This window comes from Giraffa tippelskirchi, chromosome X (assembly GCF_054371585.1).
Source record: "Giraffa tippelskirchi isolate mGirTip1 chromosome X, T2T-mGirTip1v1.2.pri, whole genome shotgun sequence".
NCBI lineage: Eukaryota > Metazoa > Chordata > Mammalia > Artiodactyla > Giraffidae > Giraffa > Giraffa tippelskirchi.
Genome location: NC_137289.1, coordinates 41,232,709 through 41,246,083, shown reverse-complemented (window position 1 = coordinate 41,246,083; position 13,375 = coordinate 41,232,709). Strand labels below are relative to the sequence as shown.

Below are 13,375 nucleotides of genomic sequence, written 5' to 3'. Positions count from 1 at the left end.
AGGCTTGCTTTCAATCATTGTTAGATTGGACCAGAGCAGTCACTAATCTAGGGCTAATTTGCCCCGCTACTGAGGTAATATCTTGCTGAGTAATGTGCAAGATACCTGCATATTATGAGTGTTTTCTTCCCTCTGGCAGGTAAGAAGAAGAACTATCTCCATCCCTCTGTGAACTCTGAGATCGCTCCACCCACTCCTTTTCGGTGGTTCTTTTCGTGGCCTTAGGTGCATTCTTCACACATATGAGCTGATCGGAATGGAGCAGGGGGCTCCCAGGGAACCCTGTACAAATATCGGTAGCGCTCGCTCCTGTTCTCTCTCTCTCTCTGCAGTCCTCCCTGCTAGGTGCAGCTCCCCTTTCTCTTGTCCTGTGTTCCAGGATTTCTAGCTGTGTTGGCCTCCCTGAATGCTGTACTCTGTTTCGTCAGATCTGGCAGAGTGCTGGCCTCTGGGTGGGTTCCCTCTTCCTGCACTAATGCTTGGAAACTTCTTCAGGAAGTAAGCCAGGGAAAATTGTAGTTCTCACCTCGTTTTCCCCCTTCTCTCAGGCATCAGCATCTTGCAGGTTCTACTATGTATGAGAACCATCACAAAATTTCAGTTACTTAAAGTGGGAGGATAAATACAAGCCTGTTAATTCCTCATGGGCTGAACCAATTCCTAAGTCAGTCTTGTTGTTTTCTAAAATGTATTTATTTATTTTAATTGGATAATTGTTTTTTAAAAAAGTTTATCTTTAATTGATGTCTTTACAATTTACATTTCTGTATCTATTTTGTAAAAGACATAATTTATTAGCACAATAGTAAACCTGTACCATAAATAGAGTGTCTGTGCACCGCAAGGAAAGATCCGCAACTCAATTTGGGGTGCACGGACTCGCTAGCTGTGCCACAGGCTCAGTGGTTGGAGCGAATTCGCATGCCCTGCACTGCAACGTGAATTCTTAACCATAGGATTACCAGGGAAGTCCCCTCAAGTCCATCTTAGTTAGTTATTGAATTCTGGGTTCAGAGGGTCAGTTATCTTTCCTTATGACGTGTCTGTGTTTGTGTGTTCTGCGATGAAATGGTTGAGGGAAACTCCCAAGGAGTTGACATGAGTGCAAAGACGTAACAACTTTGATGCAGTCCTGAAAATTACCTCTATTTATGATGCGGCGGAGGCTGTCACGAGGGTCTGGAGTCTGCACCAACCCCATCTTCTCTATTGTACCTACACCAGAAGCGGATCAGCAGGGAACATTTACCGTGGCCATGTGCTGCTCTTCCCTACCCTCACATGAGCTGGGTTCCCTTATGCACACTAACTGCCTGGCCCTGGGCCATGTAAGTTTGAGAACCCTGTTCCTGGACATCTTCCAGAGGCCCTCACATACAAATGCTCTGTGCTACAGGTATTGTTTTCATCATATGACCTTGCTTTATATATTAATAGTTACTCAAATATTATCTGAGTACGGGGCTGGTGAGATTCCATTAGTATATCAGTACATGGACTACACAGGTCATCTCACTCCACGTTCTCTGCTCCCAGGACCTACCACTGGGGTTAGTTATCACTGCCTCCTTGTTCCTTTCAAACAGGTTTCTCTGTATTTAAACCACACACACACACACACACACACACACACACACACGGCTTTCACAAACACACACACACACACACACACACACACACACACACACACACACACACACACAGGGCTTCCCTGGTAGCTCGGCTGGTAAAGAACCAGCCTGCAATGTAGGAGACCCCGGTTCGGACCTGGGTCAGGAAGAACCCTGAGAAGCAATAGGCTACCGACTCTGGTATTCTTGGGTTTCCCTGGTGGCTCAGATGCTAAAGAATTCACCTGCAATGCAGGAGACCTGAGCTTGGTCCCAGTGTTGGGAAGATCCCCTGGAGGGGGGCATGGCAACCCACTCCAGTATTCTTGCCTGAAGAATCCCCATGGACAGAGGAGCCTGGAGGGTTACAGTCCATGGGGTCGCAAAGAGGCAGACATGACTGAGCGACTAAGCACAGCAGAGCACACACACAGACAAATACACACACAGAGCAGGCCCCACTATGAGCATCTCCCATTTGCTTCCCCTCCCCACAACTATTAACAGCATCTCCTGAAGCAGTTCCATAGGATCAGTACACACTGGTCCCCTCATTGTGTTCCACGGCCAGTGCGTGCTGCACGCTCTACCATGAACCCCTCACCGTTAGTTTACCATCCAAAGATCATTGACAATTAATGGACATAAAGAGGTTTTGCACAATTATTTGCTACCACCTTCCTTCTACACACAGGTCTACGAATGTGGGTGTGTTGATTATACATTTTTAAAGTGGGGCTGCTGGATCAAGACTCAGTCGGTCACCAATCACCCAATGAGCACCTACTATGTGCTGGGCACTGGGGTGACTGACAAAACTGGACAGAAAATATCCTTCCTTCAGGGACAGGACAAGGATTTTGAAAGGAGTGTTCACTTTGATAGATGCTGCCACAGCGCTGTCCAATCTACAGTGCAGGAGAAGTCAAGCTTGCTTCCTACCTCCTCACATCATTCTCAGGGCGGACAGAGGGGAATCCCCTTTCTCAGATGTCCAGGAGGCCACTCCAACCCCCATTTTGCCCACGCCCGTCCCCTGCACATTAGCATACACAGGCAGCAGTTTTTGGTTGTGGGGCTTGGAAGGCAAGGAATACTAGACCACTCTGCACAGCCCACGTGGAAAACGCAGGTTCAGGCTCTCGTGGGGTACAGCGACAGAGACCCCAGATCAGACCAGGGCTCACACAGGCACTGAGGCTGATGAGCAAGAGCTTGCAGTGGGGGCCTGGGGCCTGAGCACCGAAGGGCCAGTGGAACCCAGTTTCCAGGAGTGTTTGCTGCCCAGTCAACAGGCTGGAGAGGCTTCCCCAGTCAGTGGCTGCTTTAGCGAGGTCACTCTAGGAGTCAGCAGGCATCCTTGGGCGGGGCTCTGAGTTTCAGGTAATCATCCTTCTGAGTTGCAGTGTCCTAAGCACTTCTAAGGTGCCATCTCACTTCTTCTTCACTAGGTCCCTTGAAGAAAACCCTGTCACACCTGTGGGACCTTGAGTCTGGCTCTTTCTCTCACAGACCCTCACCCTTTCCCACCAGCCCTGAGGGAAGTGCCCTGGACTCCTGGTCTGGGTCTGGATATTCGCTGGATCTTGGAGAGATTTTCCGTTCCTCCCTCAGCAGGAATTTGTGACAGACCCCTGTGTGTGGGCAGGAGAGAGGTGTCCTGAAGAATGCAGGGAGTAGACAGGGTCCTCACGGGATCCTCTGAGGAAGGGGGGTGCCAGCTGAGAGGCCACAAATGGAGTGAGGGTGTCAATGAGGCCCTGGGAGTCGGGCTGGGGGAGGGGCTAAAGAGGCCCCTGAGGTGGGAGGGGAGGCCTCTTGGAAGATGAGGGGAGGGGTGGGAATTTGCGGAGAGAGAGGAGTTGTGGCAGCTGTCACCAGGAGAGGGACTCTGGAAGATGACAGATGATTAGAGGGATGTAAGGGAGTTGTCATAGGCACAGTGAGGGGAAACCCTCTCCGATCTCCAGAATTCAGTAGCCCACAGTGGGTGCTGAGAGAGACGACCAAGTCCCCGGGGCTTCTTCTCTGGATCTGGGATTCACTCTGAACCTCCCATGGGGCAGGATACAAAGTTACCATGACCAGAGGTGACCGGTGATGGGGGGAGGGTTAGGGCCTAAGTCAGGGACCCAGACATGGGAAATCAGTTTCAGAACCCCTCAGCTCTAAGGCACACCACACCCCTGGAGTGAAACTGCCTTCCTCAGAATGACATGCTGGTGAATGCAGACTGCAGGGGTTGCAAGACTTGCGGCCTCTCTCCCTTGGTGTTGACTTAACAGAGTCTCAGTGCCACTGCCCACACGGAAGTCCAGAGGGAAAGAATTGGGGCTCTGTGTCCCAGGGTGCAGCCTGTCGGCCCTGTGCGGAGGGGTGTGACGCCTCCGAGCTAAAGGGGAGCTGTTAGCTTGAGTAGTGTCTACTTAGAGAAAAACATACGGTGGAAGTGTTGGGAGTCTAAGTTGGATTCAGGGTCTTCTGGGGACTAGAACCCAGGACACAGCTACTCTGTTAGCTCTGAGGAACCTGCTCTGAGGAGGTAGCAGAGAAGTCAGTATGATTTTGGCTAGGAAATACATTCAGTCAAGTATGGATATTGGTGAAAGATTACTGTGAAACACAGAGATCAGATATCACAAGTTACCGCTTTTCATGCTTTTCTGTGTTTGGGAAGATGCAAGAATCTGGCGTCACTGAACCTTTTCCTGAGGTATCCGTGCAACGAAATAAAGGCCAGCTGGTCCAAAGCATAGTGTGCCTCATCCTGTTTTTCACTCTGAATTCCTTCAGGATGCAGTGTCATTCAGCAACCACAGAGGTTACAACCTCACCCGATAGAACTGGCTGTGAGCAACGCTGTTTGTCTTAGGGATCCTAACTCATCTGAGGCCACAGTGGGAATTTCTGAGCTGGTTAGGGTCTGTGTCCTCAGGTGTGACATATTTGAGCTGCTTGGTATTGGTGTCCAGGATGAGCAGGCTCGGAACTATTTGTGGATCTCTGTCCCAGGTATGGAGTCTCTGAACTATGGGGAGGAGGGGTGGTCTTTGTCCAGAGGGATGGGCCTCTGAGCTGTTCATGTATCTGCAAATGAGAGTGTTCTTGAGATGAAGGCTGGATAGACCCCACTCTCACGGGTCTAGAAGTAGACCTGTGATTTCACATTTGCTATGATTTCTACCATGCCTGCCTACAGAGATGAAAGCTTGGGGCCCCATCCTCAGGGAGAGTAAGTGATGTGCAGTTCACAGGAGCCCATGGAAATAACTCTGATAAGAACAAAACTTTCTGACATGATGACCACCCTTGATAGGGGCCCTGTGACCAAATCTGTGTTCACACACTCACTCATTCAATCTGCCCAACCCACAACAAGGAGGGCACTGTTTGTAGATGGGAGCCCAATCCAAAGCCCAGTGCAGATGGAAAGTCTCAGCACCGGAGGAGGGGAGAAACTGGATGTAAGCCTGGGTTCCTTGGAGGAGGCAGGGAAGACTCAGCACAACCCTGGCCAGGTAGTGAGGGAGGGGGGCATTTGCACAGGGCCGCAAGGACCCTGTGACTGACGCACTGTCAGGATATTTCTCTGTGTCTCCCCATCACACACTCAGCTGGTTACCGGATATATGGAATGCAACCTTCTCATCCCCTGGGAGGTGGTGCTGAAAATTACAGAGGTGAGGCTCCAAGCAGGTGGGGAGAAACTTCACACTCAGCAATTTTCATGAGGCTCCACCACAAATGCAGAGACCCCTGCCTCTCTTTCCCCCATTAAAGCATTCATTGGCACTGAGGTCAGCAGGAGTGTAGTCTGGACAGAAGAGGTTGTGAGGGACCCTGTGTACAGCATGAGCCTCCCCATGACTGGAACATGTCCTTGTCTTGATGGGCAGAGGCCCCTGATGTGTGTCAAGGGAGCATGACCGATGCCCTGGCCATGGGTAACTCAATCACTCCCTAGAGGCAGTCCCCGAGGAGGGGCCTCTTTTCTCCTGTAGAGACAGGTACATCATCCAGTAGCAGGGCTGGGCACCCATAGGTGGCTGCTAACTAAGTGGGGACACTTTGCTTCCAGAAAGAGTCTCTCTGCTCCTATCTAATGCTCTAGCTTTGTCTTTCTCCCTGACAACTCCGTGCCTGTTACATCGTCCCTCTTTGCCTCTGCAAGACTGAATGTGACCTCACTCACACCACGAGGGTCCTTGTTCTGGCTCTCCTGAGGGTATCATCCATTGACATGGATGTTCACTGGGAGCAGTAGGGGGCATTCCCCTTGAGAGTGGGGATTCGAGGAAAGGCACGTTCAGCTTCAGAGGGCCTGTGGTTTTCTTGGGGGTAAACCAGGCGTTCCTCAACAATCATTGTCTGACCTGGGCCTCTGAAGGAAGCATGGGGGCTTCTCTTGTAGGAACCCTCCTGGGGCTCAAGTCAAAGTCCTCCCCATGGCCAGTACGCCCTATGGGACCTGCCCCTCGTTACCTCTCTCATCCAATCTCCTGGCTCTGCCTCCATCACGCTGTGACAGTCACATCAGCCTCCTCACTGTTTTCACACACACGACACTGAGTTCCACTCCCCACTTTTTCCACTGGCCATTATCTCTGTCTGGGGTACTCTTCTCCCAGAGAGGCATCTCTTCTAGGCTTTTGCTCAAAAGTCACAATCTTAGAAAGAACTTCCGTGACCACTCTTTCTAGACATGATCCCCTCTCTCTATTTCACTATCCCGATTTAATTTTAATCACGGCAGTTACAAACGCCTGAAAAATTACTTAGAGTTTGGGGGTGTATGATCCCAACAGAATGTACATTCCATGAGGGCAAGGTTGATTTTCTCCTTCCTAACACTCATAGTTGTGCTTCACACATACATGTGCTTCACACATGACTGAATGACAGAATGAATAAATTTAAACTCGTTGAGAGAGGCACAGCTAGACAGGCTGAGGATTCTGCTAGGGAACATATTCAGGGATGACAAGATGATGACACAGCTGTGGTCTTTATCTCACCTACATGGTGTCCTTGGGTCCCCTTGGAGATGACCCCTTTTCTAACAGAATGGAAAGTCCTGTTGTCCTTTCACATATCACTCGCAGTCAGCGACAGAGGCCGTCCCCACGCCAGGCCTTCGGATTCCATTCTCAGTAGCTTTATCTCTTCTGCCAGTTGGGGGACTGTGGCCGCCTTTCCCCATGAGACCTATTCTGTGTTAAGCAGGAAAGCACAAACAAGCACCAATGCCAATGCTCAGCACAGAGAAAATTCTTTGAATGCTTCCTGTTACAATAGTGGCCACCACAGAGGAGTAATCTTCAGTTTATGAAGACTTTTTTCCGAGTCCAAGAGTGTGGCAATCTGTGGGGTTTTCCTCCTGACTTTGTCTTTCCACCCTTTGCATTATCATCCTGGGAAGGTTGGGGAATCTACGTCTGTTGTTCCCCAATCTCACCACCAAGAGGCGCTCGAGATGAAACAGTTTTGTCCTGGGATGTACCGCTGAGGGGTAGCGGTAGGACCACCCACTCTGGAAGGTACCATTGGGAGAGTGCGTGTGACAACACAGAGGGTCCCCTGACACGGCGTCGGGCATCGACCACAGTTCCCAGCGGAGGCACTCATGGCGCCACTGGGTCCAACCGCATTCGCTCCACTCCGCCTTCCCGCCGCATTTGAATTTGAGTGGACACTGATATTAAGCCGCAACTTTCTTTGTCTCTTTTCCAACTCCACCCCTTCGTTTTGACATGGTCACATCCAAGGTGGGGATGGCTCCAGAGCGAGAGATTGGCTGCCGCTTTGGGGGTAAGGCGACCGGGAGATGGCCGGAATTAGTTCTTCCGGAGCGCGAGTATACGCGGAAGTCCGGCTACTCCCGCCCTCCTTTTTCTCCTGCTCAGTTCCCATTGGCTGCCTGTCTTAGACAGGCACTGAGGTCGCGGAGCTGGACCTCTGGGCGCGAGGCGTGTGTATACCAGGGCGCCTGCGTTCGTTTGCCCGGCTTTTCAGAGTGTGCCATGTTTTCTCCGAGTTTTACCGCTTTTCCCGAAGGGGTTGAATGGCTGCCTTGGTTACTGGCGAGGTTCGGCACAGTCAGTGGCTGTGCAGGGCGACCGTGTTTCAGTCTTACTGAGCTCTCCCTCAGTCTGGATCAGATGGCAACGCGCGGTAAGTCGCACAGATGCATGCAATTCATGACCAGGGAGAGGTCTCAGGGCTTGTTTCGTGTCTCTCCCTGGAGAGTAACCTGGGTCAGGGAGCTTGGGGTTGTGTATGGCTACGTGTGACATCACAGATGCTGTTTTGGGTACGTTTGATCTCTCTGAGCCATTGGCCAGGATTGTGGGTGATGGGGTATTTGATCGGAGTGGATTTTGAGAGCCATAGTCCAAAGCCTCTAGGATGTGTGTGCCTGTGTGCCGGGATGTGCATTTTTGGAGCTTTGGGGCACTTGAGTCCCTGGGTGTGAGATGTCTGTGTAGGCGTCTGCGCCCCAGAATGTGAGATCTCTGAGCTTTTGATTCTGGGTCCCAAGTTGTGCTGTCTCTGAGCTGCTTTGAGGAGGGGTTTGTCTTAAGGTGGAAACTCTCAGCTGCTTGGGGTCTGCGCACAGGGTGCAGGTTTTCCATTTGTCTGGGAACTTTATCTGCAGGTTGTATGATGTTCTTGAGTTACTCAAAGTTATGTCTTTCTGCTTAGCGGTTTCTGTATTAACTTAGTAAGTGTCCGGAGTGGTTCGGAAGTCAGTCTCCGTGATGTGAAGTATCTGTGCGATTCTCATTTGTTTCTGTCTTGACGACCTTGGTCTGTTTGGAGGCTCTTTGTCGCAGTGTGTTTGGTCTCTGTCGTATTTGAGGGTCTGAGGCTCGAGTTGTGAGCTCTCTGTGCAGATACTCAGTGACCTTTTTTTGTGTGTCTGGGTATCTACCTGAGCTGTTTGGAGTCGTTGTGTTAGAAATAAAACCTCTTGAGTTCTTGGCTGTGAGGTCTCTGTCCAGGAGCTGAGGATTTGGAAGCTGGCAGATATGATTCCGAAGCCTGGAACCTGACATGCTGACTGTGTGTCATTGAGCGTGTATGATAATTAATTCAGTGGGGCCAGTGTCGGTCTTGGAGGGTACCTGTGCATGTTAGCGATGTGTGTAAAGGGCCTGGCTCCCGACTGTCCTTCAGCAAATGTTTTCTGAGCACCTGCCATATACCAGAGCGCTATTCGAGGAGTTTGTAACAGGACAAAACGGACCAAGTCTCTCGTTTCAGAGACCTGGTAGTCAGTAAGTAAATCAAGGGTGGGTGGCAGGCACTATGAAGAAAGATAATACTAGATCAGGGGAAAGGGGGTGTGTGGGGTATGATGTTATTATTTTATTCAAGATAATGAGGGAAAATCTCCCTGAAAGATGGCAATTAAGCAGAGATGTGGAGGAAGTGAGGGAGCAGGCCATGGGCTTACCTAAGGGAAGAGCATTCCAGGCTGAAGGAGCAATAAACGCAACAGTCCTGGCAGGGAAATCTACTTGAGGTGCTTCTGAATGTCAAGGAGTCCCGTGATGCTCTGAGTTTGTCATGTTTCATTGGGTTTAGCACTCATTGCAAAGGGTCTGGTGCCGAAATCTCTGTTTCTCCCACAATTTGTGGTCATCCGCATTTCACAGATGAAGGACTCAAGGCTCCAACGTGTGCCCTGCACCTTCTCTCCTAGCTATACCTGAAATTAGGAGTGAAACCTTCTGGTCCATGATGAGACAGAAAGCTTGAGTATACCAGCTGCAGGGATGATAGCATCCAGCTGAATGTCAGTCAGCCAGCGGATATCAGTTACAATATGGGAATCGCGCCTCATAACACTGCTACTCTTGATGCAGGGCAGGACTTAAGAAGGAGAAAGCAACTGGGGCAAAGGAGGGAGGCAGGAAGGAGAAGCTGGAGGACAATGAGAAAATAAAACCAATGGCTTCATCACATTGCTTGGATTTGGCCCATTTTACCTTGAGTAACTGGTTGTGTTAGAATATAGTCACCTTTTCTCTGTCCCTACCCATTTTTTCCCTCCCTTTGTCTGTTGTGCCAGGGATACCACCTGGGCCTGGAGATTTCTGTAAATTTTTCAACTACAAGCTCGATTTTTAAATAGATTATCTATTTCTTTTTGGCTCAACTTTGTTAGTTAGTTCCTTTCACCGAAATTGCCAGATGTAGTTATTATAATCATTCACAGAATCCTTTTAATTTCTGTGAGATCTGAAATCTATTTTACTTCCGATATTCGTAAGTGTTGTCTTTAGATATCTTGCTTTTTTTGGTCTACATGAGTAGACGTTTATGAATTTGTATTGATCTTTTGAAAGAGCCAGCTTTGGGTTTTGTTGATCATCTCTACTTTTTTTTTTTCTGATATGTGTTCTGATCGCTATTTCCCTTATTTTGCTGACAGTCTCGCTACTAATGAGGTTTACTAAAGTCCCTGAGAGTTTCCCAAGCATAGTGAAAACGGACAGATTCTAGGGCACTATTGTAGCTGCACTAAGTGAGATGCACCGAGTGCGGATCATGAAATCTCCATTTTTCTTTTTTTAGAATTCCTCAGTTCTGATTGACATGGACAACTTGTCTAGGCACTACTAGAGCAGAGGAATGGTCTTATTTTGCCTCCTGCCAGGCTCTGTCTCCACTGGGAGCATGTGTAGGTGACAGGGGTTTGCTGCCTTCTCTGATGCACAAACCCAAGACCTCCAGTCTAGGAGACTCACTGACCTGCTGTCTGCTGTTCTGAGGAGGCTCTCAGACTATCCTTTCTACAAAACATCCTGATGCAGTCTTGCCAAGCCTCTATCTGAAAGATTTCTGAAGAAATCCGATTTCTATTTCGTGTGCATTTCTGAGGTAAGATCAATTTGTGTTATGTGGTAGCTGTTATTCTACATATTTTGCCATAGCCGTTGGATCTTAGCCTTGACTGAATAAATACAGAACACACTGAGGTTTCCACAATGCCTCGAGACCAGTGGTTCCCTGACTGCTGGGCGACTCTGAGCAAGTAACATAGTGTCTCTGTGCCTCATTCTTCCATTAGCCACATAGAAGCACTAGCTTGGAGTAAATTTAACTACTTCATGGGGCAGTGTAGAACACTGACCATGTTAAGACAGGGGAAAGTGTCAGAACAGTATGTGCCATATGGTACGTTCCCGGTCAATTCTAGCTGTTGTCATTACTGTAGTTAATATTATTGCTGTTCCACATTTCCCTGGATAGTGCTCCAGGGACACAGTGTCAAGACCACCTTTGACTCACCGCATGGACCTTGCAGCATCACTTCAGCCCTTCAGGGCCTCAAGAATGGATTGTATGAGGCATGGGGGAAGGATTTTTTTTTTTTTAGCATAATGAGTATTCGGCTCTTCCTGTGGGGACATTGTGAAGCCTAAATACAACACTGAGGCTTCATCATGTGCTCGTATGGAAAAATTTAGTGCATATTCTCTATGCAGTTACAAGTCTAATGACCCCTTCCTATGATATGTATAATGACAGGAAGTAAGTGGTCACTGGCCAGTTATAGAACTAGAGTATATAAAGTTTTAAAAACCTTATAGAGGGTCATTTAAAGGCCAAGAAACTTCTTCACATAGGTTTTTTTTTTTATTTTGGCTTTCTTTTTATCAAGTCTAATTCCCCTGTATCAAATTCTGAAAATCTCAATCTAATGAAGATATGAAAATGTTAATAGTCAAACTTTCATCATTAATGCTTTATTTCTTGTTTAGTTTTCACATTGCCAGTTTTAGTGTGTTTCTTATTTCTTCTGCTAATATTCATGATTTTTAATCCAAGGGTAATGGTGTGGATATTTTCATAATTTTCATAATAAAGGAAATTAATTTTCCTTTATTCTAGGAGGTTTGTCATAGAGGATTTTACTATGATTTGTGTCATACAGTATTCTGCCTATGTTTTCTTCCTAGAGTTATATAGGTTCTGGTCTTACATTTAGGTAAATCTGAGGAGATCGTCAGCCATGATTTTGGATGGAGAGTCTGAGGATGGGACACGGGTGCTAGAGAGCGGAGTTGGGGTGGGAGGGGAAAAGGGTGGGGGCAGGGACGGGGGTGTGAGTACAAGCAGAAACGGAAGTGAAGAGAGGCAGGAAGATAAGCTCACCCTTCTGAACCGTGGTTAGCTCTCCATGTGTGCACGTATAATGAAGTCTTTGAGTACTCATCACAACACTATGAGGTAGCATTTTTAATGCTGTCATCCCTTTCGGCAGCTGAGGAAGCAGAAACACGTAGCGGTTAACGGGTGAATGAATTTACCCAAAGTCACCTCCCTGGCAAGAGCTGAGTCAGATTGGTGCCAGGTGGAGAGGAACAGAGACGTGTTGTATCTGACCCCCAATCTGGAACACATTGCGGTGTCTAGTGTACTCTGGATCAAAAGGCAGATCCACATGTCCATCCGCAGGAAACTTTACCGTGTACGGATTGAACACAGTGTCTCCTAAGTGCATGAAAGACCATGGGATGTCAGGTCAGCATGCACATATCACAGAGAACAGTTCCTGGTCCAAATAATAGATACAGTATCATGAAGACATTAACTCCCCTATCTCATACTTTTTAAAAATGAAGAGAACGGAACCTGGAAGGCAATAGATCACATATTAAGGGGTTTTTTCCCTCTCAATTGTGACATTCTAGGTAATTTCCAAATTACCTATTTCTAGCTTTTAACAAATATTTATTTTTCATTGATTGATTATTATTTACAGTATTGGTTTGATTTCTGTCACACCTCAACCTGAATTAACCATAGTTTTCGGTGTACATATGTCCCCTCCCTCTTGAATCCCTCCCACTTCCCGCTCATTCCCACCCCTCTAGGTTATTACAGAGCCCCCGTTTGTGTTCCCTGAGTCATACAGCAAATTCCCATTGGCTATCTATTTACATATGTTAATGTATATTCATCCATGCTACTCTCTCCATTTATCTCACCCACTCCCTCTCCTCCCCTACCCTTGTGCACAAGTCTGTTCTCTATGTCTGCGTCTCTATTGCTGCTCTGGGATCAGGTTTATCAGTACCATCCTTCTAGATTCCACATGTATGCGTTAATATACGGTATTTGTTTTTCTCGTTCTAACTTACTTCCCTCTGTATAATAGGCTCTGGGTTCATCCACCTCCTTAGAACTGACCCAGATGCATTCCTTTTTTTCTATGGCTGAGTAGCATTCCATTGTATATACGCACCTCAGCTTCTTTATCCATTCCTCTGTCGATGGACATCTAGCTTGCTTCCATGTCTTGGCTACCGTAAATAGTGCTGGAGTGAACACTGGGGTACGTGTGTCTTTTTCAGCTTTGGTTTTTGGAAGGTCATATGCCTAATAGTGGGATTGCTGGGTCACATGGTGGTTTTATTCCTAGTTTTTTAAGGCATTTCCACACTGTCTTCCATAGTGACTGTATCAATTTACATTCCCACCATCTCTAGCACTTGTTGCTTGTGGACTTTTTGATGATGCCCATTCTGTCTGGTGTGAGGTGATATCACGTTGTAGTTTTGATTTGCATTTCTCTAATAATGAGCTTCTCTGGTGCCTCAGATGGTAGAGAGTCTTCCTGCAGTGCAGGAGCCCCAGGTTCAATCCCTGGGTCAGGAAGATCCCCTGGAGGAAGAAATGGCAACCCACTCCAGTATGCTTGCCTGGAAAATTCCATGGACAGAGGAGCCTGGTGGGCTACAGTCCGTGAGCTT

The 13,375-nt window shown here is 48.0% G+C and overlaps 1 protein-coding gene across 43 annotated transcripts in view; it reads left to right on the top strand.

The window, feature by feature from the left end:
* The first annotated feature begins 7,152 nt into the window (after nucleotides 1-7,152).
* LOC145537083 (histone-lysine N-methyltransferase PRDM7-like) overlaps nucleotides 7,153-13,375 on the top strand; it is a 50,647-nt gene continuing 44,424 nt past the window's right edge. For 16 of the 43 annotated variants that reach the window (XM_081567687.1, XM_081567684.1, XM_081567691.1 and 13 more), the window contains exon 1: nucleotides 7,530-7,781. The gene's annotated coding sequence lies outside the window, so the exon portion shown is untranslated. Of the gene's footprint in view, nucleotides 7,782-10,190; nucleotides 10,497-13,375 lie in introns of all 43 variants that reach the window. The other 27 variants (XM_081567688.1, XM_081567685.1, XM_081567692.1 and 24 more) reach the window with 3 other exon arrangements.